Source organism: Pleurodeles waltl, chromosome 10 (genome assembly GCF_031143425.1).
Source record: "Pleurodeles waltl isolate 20211129_DDA chromosome 10, aPleWal1.hap1.20221129, whole genome shotgun sequence".
In the NCBI taxonomy this organism is placed as follows: domain Eukaryota; kingdom Metazoa; phylum Chordata; class Amphibia; order Caudata; family Salamandridae; genus Pleurodeles; species Pleurodeles waltl.
This window is the reverse complement of record NC_090449.1, coordinates 73,192,821-73,202,215: the sequence shown is the minus strand read 5'-3', so window position 1 is coordinate 73,202,215 and position 9,395 is coordinate 73,192,821. Positions and strand designations below refer to the sequence as shown.

General features: G+C 49.4%; 1 protein-coding gene across 3 annotated transcripts in view; it reads left to right on the top strand.

Moving 5' to 3' along the window:
• Positions 1 to 9,395, top strand: part of TRAF7 (TNF receptor associated factor 7) — a 204,588-nt gene that overhangs the window by 26,784 nt on the left and 168,409 nt on the right. The window lies entirely within an intron of this gene.

Sequence of the window (9,395 nt, the reverse complement as noted above, 5' to 3'; positions counted from 1 at the left end):
AGGAGTCCAGCAGACGTAATGGTATATTGCTTTCGATAATCTGACATTGCAGGGAAAAGTTACAGAGTAAAACGTAGAGAAAAATTGATGTTTTTTCACCTCAATTTCAATATTTTTCTTTTTCAGTTGTTATTTTCTGTAGGAGACCCTTGTAGGATCTACACAAATGACACCTTGCTGAATTCAGAATTTTGTGTACTTTTCAGAAATGTTTAGGTTTCTGGGATCCAGCATTGGTTTCATGCCCATTTCTGTCACTGACTGGAAGGAGTCTGAAAGCACAAAAAATTGCAAAAATGGGGTATGTCCCAGTAAAATGCCAAAATTGTGTTGAAAAATTGGGTTTTCTGATTCGAGTCTGCCTGTTCCTGAAAGCTGGGAAGCTGCTGAGTTTAGCACCGCAAACCCTTTGTTGATGCCATTTTCAGGGGAAAAACCACAAGCCTTCTTCTGCAGCCACTTTTTCCAATTTTTTTTAAAAAAACGACTTTTTCACTGTATTTTGGCTAATTTATTGGCCTCCTTCAGGGGAACCCACAAAGTCTGGGTACCTCTAGAATCCCTAGGATGTTGGAAAAAAAGGACGCAAATTTGGCTTGGTTAGCTTATGTGGACAAAAAGTTATGAGGGCCTAAGCGCAAACTGCCCCAAATAGGCAAAAAAAGGCCTGGCACAGGAGTAGGAAAAGGCCTGGCAGCGAAGGGGTTAAAGACAACTTAGAATATTTGGGGGTTTGTTTATGAGAGGTTTGTGCTGCCAGAGCATAAGCCTCTCAATCATGCGTATGAGGTGATTCAAAGCCACCCTATGTGGCTTTGAATGGCCTCATAGATATAGAACAAGGCAGCGCAAGCCACTGCATTGCTTTAATTTGCATCAAGGAGGCGTTCCATGGTCATTTCAGTGGGTGTTCCCACGCAGCACCCATGGATTTTGACGCTACACCAGATTAACAAATCACGTAAACTGGAGCAGTGCCAAAACCTTAGGCCTCCCCAGAGCAGGCATAATGAGGAGAAATGTTTTAATTTCTTCTTGTTTTTCCTCTTTCCACACTTGTTGCTATCTGCCGCACATATAGAAAGAGGTACAATGTCTCTCTGGATTGTTTTGTGCAGGATTGTGCCCCTTCCTGCACAAAAACAATCCTGCCTTTGTTGGCGCTAGGCAGCTATTTGTGCGCCAGCGCAGGGGGAAAAGACAAAAATTCACTGTATTTCATAAGTACGGTTCATTTCTGCCCTTTTGTATTGGCGTAGTGCAGTGTAGCAAGAAGACTTGTGGCACTGTCCTATGCCAAATCCTCCTAAATGAGGAACTTTGTTTGTAGCTACACCTTTGACCACACCCCCACACTCACTGACCTTTGGTTTGCTAAACACTGTTTAATATTAATATTATTTCTTCACCATAAAAATGATTTGCTGTGGGAAATGGGGATATTTATTATTGTCGATGATGAGGAGTACCAGGTTCTATAAGCTTTTGTCAGGAGGGGGTCCTTACACCTAAAACTTTTTGAGAGGGTGTTCCGGCATCAACATTTTGAAGACCTCTCCGCTAGGGGAGGGAGGGGGCTATCTTATATGTTAGGTGCCAGATTACTGGCACCGGGCAGGCAGCACACTCCTTTGCCAACTTGTCTTGGCTGGTAGTCACAAAACTGCATATGCGTCCTGCTGTGATAATGCGCTGTCAGTGCTTAGTTTGTAAATAAAAACGTGCCGGTGCCCAAAAGCCCTCCTCTGAAACACGCGGCTGCTGCAATTAAATGTGCGAGCACAGAATACTGAGGCAGTGTAATTCTGAAGCCATCTCGGGCCTCTTTAATCCATTTATAGCCACTCCCTGCCCATTTCGGCTCACTCTTGCAGCTTTATCCCTTTGTGACGCTTTTTCTCTTCCTCCGTATTTTCCATATGTGTTTTTTGCTGGCAGAAAATGCTTGAGACAGAAAAAAATTGTGCTGGTACCACGTACCGGAAACTGCCAGCACAAATTAAGCACTGCGTGCTTTCACTCGTGCGCTGCTTTGCTATGTACTTTCCCTGCTAGATGCTTAAAATGGCCAATCGGGGCTGCCTCCCAGGGGTCAGGTCCAAAGGTTGGGGGGTTCGCGTCCCTTCTTTAATGTGAGGGGACGTGGCACTATGGCCACTGCTGTCGATGGTGAACAGGGGAACAACTTTGAACCTCAGCGTCAGACCACTGGGCACAACTACTTAATCACCCGCTACTAGTGACGTGCCTTCCATTAGGCTATGAGCGCTCGTGTAAAGCGCCCTGATGCAGTCAGGTCAAACTCTCGATACATAAACTTCCGGTTAAGTGCTCAGCTGTCTGCGCTGGCCTTACCTCCCGTGCAGGAGTACATCACCACTGCTCGGTCAGGCATATGGAAATACAGGCCCCGGGTGGTTATTCATGTTAACCGGTCACTAGCAGACCCAAATTTCGAGTTGCTTGATACCTCGGAGACATTTTAAGGATTCTAGGGGCCCTGAGCCAAAAGTATTTTGGGGGGCCCTGATCTGAACAGCTAGGGTTTTATGACCCAGTTTCAGCTCTTTCATGCCCGCTTTGGCCAGGTCACTCACAGTGCACAGACACTCGTCTACATTCTAAATATGTTTACACTTAGTATGCAGGGATAAAGATGTGTGTTTTTTTTCTTCAATATTGTACTCACTAAACTTACTGCAAATAATCTCTGTGACACCCTCCATGTTCTCATATGTGAGGTCCGGTTTTGATCTAAAAGGAACTTATTTATGGAAGTTGCAAGAAACATAGACGCAACATTTCTCTGCAAATGTCTGTTATAGACTCACACATCACCCAAGTTAAGAATACATTATAGGAATACATTTAAAGCAATGAGTTTGAGGTATTTGAGATCATCAAGGCAAGACTGCGGAACAGAGGTGGCTATATCATTTCCCCCCCCCCCCCCCCTCCCCCTTTCCGGGAGGCTGAGGCCCTGGGCCAGAGCCCACTTTGTCCGTGCCTGGAATCGTCTCTGTGATACTACTAATCATCCTTCAGAGGTTTGCGAACCCTTGTGCATCTGGTGAACACCTACACAGCAGCCATGGCGGGTTTTCAGACCTGCCCTATTAGTCGGTGTGGGCCATTGAGTGCTCCGATTAGATAAGAAAGGACGTGTGCATTAGGCGCCCGGCCTATTTTCAGGCCCCTACATTGCATTCTCGCAGTGTTGGCAAGAAACCTTCAGTTAGTCGCGCAGCCGATAGCTTGTAGTTCTGTAAGGTGCTGTCGGTCATTAACAAGGCTGCCTGTCGAGAGTGAAGGCGCATGGGAAGATTCGGGGGCATACGTGAGCGCTACTACAAACACCCCCTGCACCCCAATTGAAAGGTCAGTTGAGCGCCGAGAAGGCTGTGGGGTCTTTATGGAGTAGGTTACAGCCATAAGAATATCGGGTTTAGGGGCTCGCACGTGCGGCACAGACATAATAATGGAACCACACAAATTGAAATGTTACACACCCACCCCAAACCCACTTTAAGGGCAGAGTCCCCCCACGAGAATTAGCCATGCAAATAATCTCAGAATTGGACGCAGGACGATATTTGCAAACCGGCTTGTTTTATCACTGGGGTCTGGGGTTGCCACCCGGCACACCTCAAAAAGCCCCACGTTAGCTCTTATCCGTACAAACTTTGAAAACAAATATTAACAATGAGCCCTTAAATTCGGGATCCCTGGCTAATAACCACCGCTGGCCCTGGGCAGCTTCGGGGCGCAACATTGGAGGCTGAATTCTTCGTGCGCCGCCCCTTCGCGCTTGTGGATGGGGACCAGGTTTGTACTTCGATGTTTCCAGGTCATTTTTGGATGGCTCGGCTCGTGCTTTGGCGCAAGAGCCAAGCCAGGTCCTGGGTCAGCTCTGCACTGCTCTGGCTGTCCCTATGGATACGAGGGCTTGCTCACCGCTTTTCTTTTTATGGTGAAAGGGGAGCAGATGGGCAGAGAAGTCGGTAAATGGCAGGGTTTATGGTGACCAGTGTAGGGCGCATGGTTCCAAATTCAGTGCCTACTGAGTGTATCATGTAATAAATGGATTACAGTTTCATCCCCCATTGTTGATGAGCGTATGCCGAAAAATGTGCTGCAGTAGAACACACTGTTGTTACTGTAACATTCTGTAGGAAAGAACCATCTTGCCTGGCATGTTACCCCCATATTTCACTGTATATATGTTGTTTTAGTTTTATGTGTCACTGGGACCCTGCCAGCCAGGGCCCCAGTGCTCATAAGTGTGCCCTGTATGTGTTCCCTGTGTGATGACTAACTGTCTCACTGAGGCTCTACTAACCAGAACCTCAGTGGTTATGCTCTCTCATTTCTTTCCAAATTGTCACTAACAGGCTAGTGACCAATTTCACCAATTTATATTGGCATACTGGAACACCCTTATAATTCCCTAGTATATGGTACTGAGGTACCCAGGGTATTTGGGTTCCAGGAGATCCCTATGGGCTGCAGCATTTCTTTTGCCACCCATAGGGAGCTCTGACAATTCTTACACAGGCCTGCCATTGCAGCCTGAGTGAAATAACGTCCACGTTATTTCACAGCCTTTTACCACTGCACTTAAGTAACTTATAAGTCACCTATATGTCTAACCTTTACCTGGTAAAGGTTGGGTGCTAAGTTACTTAGTGTGTGGGCACCCTGGCACTAGCCAAGGTGCCCCCACATTGTTTAGGGCAAATTCCCCGGACTTTGTGAGTGCGGGGACACCATTACACGCGTGCACTATACATAGGTCACTACATATGTATAGCGTCACAATGGTAGCTCCGAACATGGCCATGTAACATGTCTAAGATCATGGAATTGTCACCCCAATGCCATTCTGGCATTGGGGAGACAATTCCATGATCCCCGAGTCTCTAGCACAGACTGCCAAACTACCTTTCCCGGGGTTTCACTGCAGCTGCTGCTGCTGCTGCTGCAAACCCCTCAGACAGGTTTCTGCCCTCCTGGCCAGGCTTGGCCCAGGAAGGCAGAACAAAGGACTTCCTCAGAGAGAGGGTGTTACACCCTCTCCCTTTGGAAAAAGGTGCCAGGGCTGGGGAGGAGTAGCCTCCCCCAGCCTCTGGAAATGCTTTGATGGGCACAGATGGTGCCCATCCCTGCATAAGCCAGTCTACACCGGTTCAGGGATCCCCCAGCCCTGCTCTGGTGCGAAACTGGACAAAGGAAAGGGGAGTGACCACTCCCCTGACCTGCACCTCCCCTGGGAGGTGCCCAGAGCTCCTCCAGTGTGCTCCAGACCTCTGCCATCTTGCAAACAGAGGTGCTGCTGGCACACTGGACTGCTCTGAGTGGCCAGTGCCAGCAGGTGACGTCAGAGACTCCTTCTGATAGGCTCTTACCTGTGTTGCTAGCCTATCCTCCTTCCTAAGTAGCCAAACCTCCTTTTCTGGCTATTTAGGGTCTCTGCTTTGGGGAATTCTTTAGATAACGAATGCAAGAGCTCATCAGAGTTCCTCTGCATCTCTTTCTTCACCTTCTGCCAAGGAATCGACCGCTGACTGCTCTGGACGCCTGCAAAACTGCAACAAAGTAGCAAAGACGACTACTGCAACCTTGTATCGCTGATCCGGCCGCCTTCTCAACTGTTTTCCTGGTGGTGCATACTGTGGGGGTAGCCTGCCTCCTCTCTGCACTAGAAGCTCAGAAGAAATCTCCCGTGGGTCGACGGAATCTTCCCCCTGCAACCGCAGGCACCAAAAGACTGCATCACCGGTCCTCTGGGTCCCCTCTCAGCACGACGAGCGTGGTCCCTGGAACTCAGCAACTCTGTCCAAGTGACTCCCACAGTCCAGTGACTCTCAAGTCCAAGTTTGGTGGAGGTAAGTCCTTGCCTCCCCACGCTAGATTGCATTGCTGGGTACCGTGTGATTTGCAGCTGCTCCGGCTCCTGTGCACTCTTCCAGGATTTCCTTTGTGCACAGCCAAGCCTGGGTCCCCGACACTCTAACCTGCAGTGCACGACCTCCTGAGTTGTCCTCCGGCGTCGTGGGACCTTCTTTTGTGACTTCGGGTGAGCTCCGGTTCACTCTTCTTCGTAGTGCCTGTTCCGGCACTTCTGCTGGTGCTGCTTGCTTCTGAGTGGGCTCTTTGTCTTGCTGGATGCCCCCTCTGTCTCCTCACGCAATTGGCGACATCCTGGTCCCTCCTGGGCCACAGCAGCATCCAAAAACCCTAACCGTGACTCTTGCAGCTAGCAAGGCTTGTTTGCGGTCTTTCTGCACGGGAACACCTCTGCAAGCTTCTTCACGACGTGGGACATCCATCCTCCAAAGGGGAAGTTGCTAGTCCTCTTCGTTCTTGCAGAATCCACAGCTTCTACCATCCGGTGGCAGCTTCTTTGCAACCTCAGCTAGCATTTCTTGGGCATCTGCCCACTCCCGACTTGAGTGTGACTCTTGGACTTGGTCCCCTTGTTCCACAGGTACTCTCGTCCGGAAATCCATTGTTGTTGCATTGCTGGTGTTGGTCTTCCTTGCAGAATTCCCCTATCACGACTTCTGTGCTCTCTGGGGAACTTAGGTGCACTTTACACCTACTTTTCAGGGTCTTGGGGTGGGCTATTTTTCTAACCCTCACTGTTTTCTTACAGTCCCAGCGACCCTCTACAAGCTCACATAGGTTTGGGGTCCATTTGTGGTTCGCATTCCACTTCTAGAGTATATGGTTTGTGTTGCCCCTATACCTATGTGCTCTCATTGCAATCTATTGTGACTGTACATTGCTTGCATTGCTTTCTATTGCTATTACTGCATAATTTTGGTATTGTGTACATATATCTTGTGTATATTTGCTATCCTCATACTGAGGATACTCACTGAGATACTTTTGGCATATTGTCATATGCTTGTTCGTTAAGCACTCTATGTAAGTGGGCGTTTTCCTACTCGCTTCCTTGTTTTTCTTCCTTGCAAAATACCTGTCCCGTGCTTTTTTGTTGCTCTCCTCTGCCAAACCCTTAGTCCTCTTTCTACCCTTGCTTACTATTTTTTTGATGTTTAAAACATTTCCTGGAGGGTCTGGCCACCACCATTTGCTACAGTGGCGCTGAGCTTCCTGAAACGTGCTTCAGCACAATTCAAGTTTATTTTAATTTTTTTTAATGTGGCTTCTGCCATTATGGATGGGTAATGAGAGATTTCTTTTTTTAAAGAAAGAATATTGCGCTCGCCTACTGAATGGTGTGGGCGCATTATGACATGAGTGCGCTGTGTGTGTGCACAGCATCGCCAAAAAGCGTTGTCAGAACCAATTGGTCACAAACGTGAGGCCTTCTGCCTTGCCAATGGTTGTTAATGTTTTTGCAGCTGGTCTTTCTGAGGGACAGTGGTTTACCCCGAAGTTTAGCAGCCCCTGCCTTGTGATGTGGTGTACGGCAGTGATCAGTTATATTGGACCGGTCTTTTACCAGCCCACTGAAGACTACTAATTGCAGTACATTGATTACAGTCCAACCGTGTATAGCGGATATTTAAAAAAAGGGTGAAAAAGCTCAGATTATGATATTGGGCAGGTGTAAGGTTCAAAAATTTGGGTACCTTGGAAAACAGCAGTTTGGGATTGTAGTTATTTTTATTAATATTTCAAATTGTTAAAATTTGAATTCGACAACACCTGAAAAACAAGATAGCGAAGCTTAATGTGGATGTGGGAGGTTAGTAAGGCTGAGGCTGCGGGAGGTTGCTGAGGCTGCGGGAGGTTGCTGAGGCTGCGGGAGGTTGCTGAGGCTGCGGGAGGTTGCTGAGGCTGCGGGAGGTTGCTGAGGCTGCGGGAGGTTGCTGAGGCTGCGGGAGGCTGCGGGAGGTTGCTGAGGCTGCGGGAGGTTGCTGAGGCTGCGGGAGGTTGCTGAGGCTGCGGGAGGTTGCTGAGGCTGCGGGAGGTGGCTGAGGCTGAGGCTGCGGGAGGTGGCTGAGGCTGAGGCTGCGGGAGGTGGCTGAGGCTGAGGCTGCGGGAGGTGGCTGAGGCTGAGGCTGCGGGAGGTGGCTGAGGCTGAGGCTGCGGGAGGTGGCTGAGGCTGCGGGAGGTGGCTGAGGCTGCGGGAGGTGGCTGAGGCGGTGGCTGAGGCTGAGGCGGCGGGAGGTGGCTGAGGCGGCGGGAGGTGGCTGAGGCTGAGGCGGCGGGAGGTGGCTGAGGCTGAGGCGGCGGGAGGTGGCTGAGGCTGCGGCGGCGGGAGGTGGCTGAGGCTGCGGCGGCGGGAGGTGGCTGAGGCTGCGGCGGCGGGAGGTGGCTGAGGCTGCGGCGGCGGGAGGTGGCTGAGGCTGCGGCGGCGGGAGGTGGCTGAGGCTGCGGCGGCGGGAGGTGGCTGAGGCTGCGGCGGCGGGAGGTGGCTGAGGCTGCGGCGGCGGGAGGTTAGTAAGGCTTTGGGGTTAATAAAGTTGTGGGGGGTTAGAAAGGCTGTGGGAGGTTGACTCCATTTCAGCTCCTCACCTGGTGGGAGCTCAGTGTGTCGCCACTGAAAGCATATCACACTGGCTGGGAGTAGGGGTTCGGGTGGTGCTGCAGCAACCCTCTCCGTTTATGTTCATTTGCTGTCTGTTCCAAGACACAGATCAGGTGCCAGCTTCTTGTTTAGCAAGAAGATTGGTGTTTACATTTCCTTTCTTTTACTGCAAAGTGGTGGAATTTCGTAATGTGAACCAAGAGACAGTCTTTCTGCTGATAGGAAATGTGAAAGGATAGGCTGCAGGATGTGAAGTGTTTTCTAACAGAAAACAAAATGTAAATACTTGTAAACGAAATTAAGGCATATTTCAAACTATATTAGCAGCAAGGAACCTTTACATGAGGCATGTAGTTTCAATACATCAAAACCAACCCATCGAACCAAGACACTTTATTTATGTAATGAGTCAATGAAAATATACTCAGATTGTCATGTTGTTGTTCATGAGCCAGCAGCAAAACTGAATGACGGATGCACATGTAATGGTTTCAGTGGAAATGTGCTTAATGGAAAGGCAGTATCCTAGCACAACAGGATTTATTCATTTATTTATTTAGGACAACCTGGGTGCACACTGTTCACCCACCATTATTCTGCAAATATCCTACAATTTGTGCAACAGTTGGATTTTTCCCAATCCCTACGAATTCTGACATTGCATGGATTTCAGCACCCCACTCTGAGAATTGTCCCCCCACAACTGATGCTGTGGCTGGTGTGGGTGGGTGGGTCAGTCGCCAGCTAGAAATACTGATGTGAAGGCCAGGGGCGTAACGCAAAGTGACGGGGCCCTCTGGAGCGTATGAACAGGGGTCCCTAAGTTCACCGTATCACAGACATTCACTGGACTTGGGCTGAATGGCGAGCCCCTAGACGGTTGGGGTCTGGT